We start from the raw sequence: 4,279 nt of genomic DNA on the forward strand, positions 1-4,279 counted from the left end.
TGTTTGAGAAGTAAAGTACTACACGACTTTATCAAAATAATCGATTAATCTTAAAAATAAAATCCGATTAGTTATGCGGTTTGTTGGAATGATTGACAGGAGATTGATGACCTCTATATATATAGGATCATGAGAAGTAATGGATATAATTAATATGTGTCAACCAATCAAGCATTATAATCATCTTTGGAATAAACTATTTTTGTAACCAGGTCTTGATACCTTTAGATATGAACAGCTAATTATTGAGCTTAAAGAAACTTTTTTCCTTGTTTAAATTTTTATAGCTTTAGTAAAAATATTTGTCATTGGTAACTCAATACACCCTCCAATATTTATATTGGTTAACCATGTTTTTCGTATTGCTATGGTGTTAAAAAATAAAATTTGGGAAAAGGAAGATCATAACTAGATTCATCCGTCGGAAGAGATCATCCGAATTCAAATGTACCTGTGATACTAATAATAAATACAGATGAAGATAATAATGAATGCATTGAAAAGAGAAATAGTTAGGAGAAACTATCAAAATGATGTATCAATCCCAAAATCATGGACCTATACACATGTTTTATCTATAATCAGTGTATAGTTGTATTGAGCAATTGTTTAAGCAAGTCTTCAATCAAAAAAAGAAAAAACTCTAAATAGTTCCACTCGTTATTATATGTTACATAAATTATACCTAAAATATAGTTACATATGTAAAAATGCATATACAGTTCACAAAATATTTTGAAGTGATTCTGTCTAGTGCTGCTAGAGTTGTAGGATTTTTATCATAAATCTAGTAATGACGAAATATATACCAAGCCTTTTAGGATTGCTTTATACTGCACATAGCTTTTTTGAGATCTTTAATCCATGTAAACCTCTTTTCCAGGTTGCTATGAAGGAATGCATCTTGACGTCTATTTGCCAAATATTCCAAGATAACTTAGTAGCAATATATAGAAAAATTCTACCAAGTGAAGCTTGACAACTGGAGCAAATGTATGTGTTATCCACACCATATTTTTGAGTATAATCCTTGGATATTATCCTTAAGTTAGAATATACAGTATCCAGCAGACGGTGTTGGAGAACTTCCAAATAAACATAAAAAAGATAGTTTCTGGGATTTACCATATTTGAAGGATCATTTGCATCATAATTTAGATGTCATGTATTTTGAGAAGATTTTTTTTCGACATTATGCTGATGATTATTTTTAATGTCCAAGGCAAAACGAAAGATGGTTTGAAGTTTAGATTGGATTTGGTTGATATTTGTTCTTGTACCAAGCTTTAGGTTGATTTGCATGGTAAACGATATGTTTATATATACTAATTGGATGCAGTTGCGAATGATGAGTTCTTCAATTGGATTACAAATATTGTTAAATTTTTGGACGAGTATGCATTTTACTTGCGTAACTGTGTCAAATGAAGAGCCACGGTTGTCATGCATGATGCAACGCTCCTTCCATTTGCTTTTCGGGACTATTACCACAAAATTTTCATGAAGCAATTACATATATCATTTCTATTAACATATTGAATTAATTTTTTTAAACTGATTATGATTTACATATATATATATCAAATTTGTTTTTTCTTATGCAGGGACAAGTGCTTTCTACTCTGATTTAAGCACGAGATCACTAACATCATATGATATTCGAAATTTGTAGTATAACATATATGTGCTCATTTGCAACCTGGAAAAGATATTTCCTCCATTATTTTTGATGTGATGGAACATCTTCCTATTCATATCTCGAGAAAAGAGGCACTTGCTGTTCCCGTGAAGTATAGATGGATGTATCATTTCGAGTGGTATATATTCCATGTCAAGAAAAATTCAAAAATTTAAGCAAGGTAAAAGGGTCTATTGTCGCACATATCATCAATGAAGAAACTTCAAACTTGGCTGAATACTACTTTCCATCTAAAGGAAGGACGAAAAGTTGAACACCTGCTCACCATGATGATGGAGGTGTAAGGGAAATGTATTATGTTTATGTCTCAAAATTTTCACCAAAATTGGACGACTTAGTGAAAAATCAAAGAACCAGAGACTTTCTAAGGAGAAGAACACTCATTTGCAAATATGTTTGCTCACCAACTGTTAATCAGTTCTTGAATATGAGAGGCATTCAAATATGTTTGCAAATATGTTTGCTCACGTAAAGAAATGCCACAGAAGAGGAGCTTGAACAACTATTACAGAAGAAATTTTTGGGTTGGATTTATGATTATGCAAGTGTTGGAAGCATGATCCTTGAGTTTATTAGCTATGACGCTTGTTTTTGATACTTGTTTTTAAAACATTTTGAAGATTATAAATCTCTTACAATCATAAATATATTATCAATGGATTGTCGGTATATTTGTGTTAGGTTTGAAACCCCAATTATTAGTCAGAAATTCATCGGAAACTACTGATGGATTCCCCCATGAATTTGGTATTGGATATGTTGACTGACAATTACGAGACATGCATAGAATATTCCTTATTTGTCGGTAATTTACGTTAAATTTCCAACAAACTCGGCATATTCTTACCTCAAAAAGTGATCAAACTCGTAATTATATTAATTTATCAAAATTTAATTGATGGGTTATCGATGAATATCCACTATTTTTTATTATCTGTCAGTAATCTTTTTACCCAGGAAAATCAACCGCCAAAAAATTTCTGAAGTGCGAATTAATTTCTTTACCAATGAATTGTGTCTGTCGGTGACTTTTATATATTAAAATTTGTGTTTATTCTGTTTCTTCATTCCGGCTTTATCTCTCTCTAATATCTTTTTTTTTTTTTTGTTTAACCAGGTGGTGAGTTCGGGTCTTCGGCCCTACTCCCTCCCCCTAGGCCCGGAGCCAGTCTGCGTCTGTACCGGTTAAGGCCCTGGACACTCCTCCCACGGTGGATCGAACCCAGGAGCGCAACAACACCAACGCCTGCGCTTAAACCAACTGGGCTGCCACATCCGTGGTTATCTCTCTCTAATATCTCTAAATTCTCCCTCTCTCCTCTGAAGATCCTCAAGCGAGTACTTCTCTTCTCCCCTAAAATCATGTTAGTAATCTCTTATACTCTCCAATATCATATATGTTTGATTATTTTTGTGTTAGGCTGTTAGAACTCATAGATTTTAGGGACTGGAATGTTAAAAATTACTTAGAATTGTTTTTTTTTGTAACACTTTTTTTTTTGTAACACTCCTACTTAGGATTGTTAGTTGTAGGATTTTATATGTTAAATTTGTGGTAGAAATTTTTCCAAAAAGAAAAGAAAATATTTGTGGTAGAATTGTTAGTTTTAGAAATTTACATGTTAGAATTATGATTTGAATATTAATTTTATTTTTTTGGATGTTTAATTATTTTGTCTCTGTTTGAAAAAAAAAATTAAAAAAAAACTTTGAATATTTTTTCATTTTATTTATGTTTTTACAAACGCTTTTTAAAATAATGGAATATATTAAAAAATATTAAGTTCTTAAATAATTTAGTGATATAGGAAAAATGTTTTCTGATTTTTATATTTTACCAAAAAAGTTTCAGAAAAAAATAGAAAATGTAAAATATTTAGAAAAATCAAATTTTAAAACATTTTAAAAAAAAAATTAAAAAATTTTACCACTATTTTACTATTGTATATTATAAGAATTTTTATTTTAACTATTAGCAAAAATATTCTTTCGTAGGTCTGGACGTGCGACGAACCTCCAACTTTTCTGTAGTTCGGTTTCCTCGTAGAATCACCATTATTCTCCTTCAGCCGATCGGGAAGTGCCAGTAATTATGGCTGTCGAATAGTTGGTTCAACAACTGGGCCGAGAACATATACCTCAACTCCTTCCTCATAAGATCTCAAAGACTATGTGGTTAGTTTTTCATTCTATCATAGGTTATTCATTGCTATCAACTAACTTCATTTTTTGTAGGTTCGATAAGTCTATCAATGGGATTAGCAAAAATTAGGCCTGGACGTTCGGGTATCCGTTGGCATTCGGATCGGGTTTTTTGGATTTTCGGATTTTCAGGTTTACGCTCCTAGGTCCCATACTAAAATTTTATTAGTACGGATCGGGTTCGGATAATAACACTTCGGGTTCGGTTCAAAATTGTATTGCATCATAAAACCCATAAAGTAATCATATATTATACGGATTCAGGTTATATCGATTCGGTTCGGATATAACCAAAGTAAAAAACAATTTTTTTGAAGTAAAACATAAAAAAAACATCTAAATTAAATAAAAATTAATCTATCACATATAAAATTGATA

General features: G+C 31.2%; 1 long non-coding RNA gene across 1 annotated transcript; it reads left to right on the forward strand.

Annotated features, from left to right (window-relative positions):
* The first annotated feature begins 2,790 nt into the window (after nucleotides 1–2,790).
* Nucleotides 2,791–4,024, forward strand: LOC106317697. The gene is made up of 3 exons (XR_001265205.1): nucleotides 2,791–3,063; nucleotides 3,695–3,874; nucleotides 3,935–4,024. It is a non-coding gene; the product is annotated as an uncharacterized LOC106317697 (long non-coding RNA).
* The last annotated feature ends 255 nt before the right edge of the window (nucleotides 4,025–4,279 follow it).

Source organism: Brassica oleracea, chromosome C9, assembly GCF_000695525.1.
Source record: "Brassica oleracea var. oleracea cultivar TO1000 chromosome C9, BOL, whole genome shotgun sequence".
NCBI lineage: Eukaryota > Viridiplantae > Streptophyta > Magnoliopsida > Brassicales > Brassicaceae > Brassica > Brassica oleracea.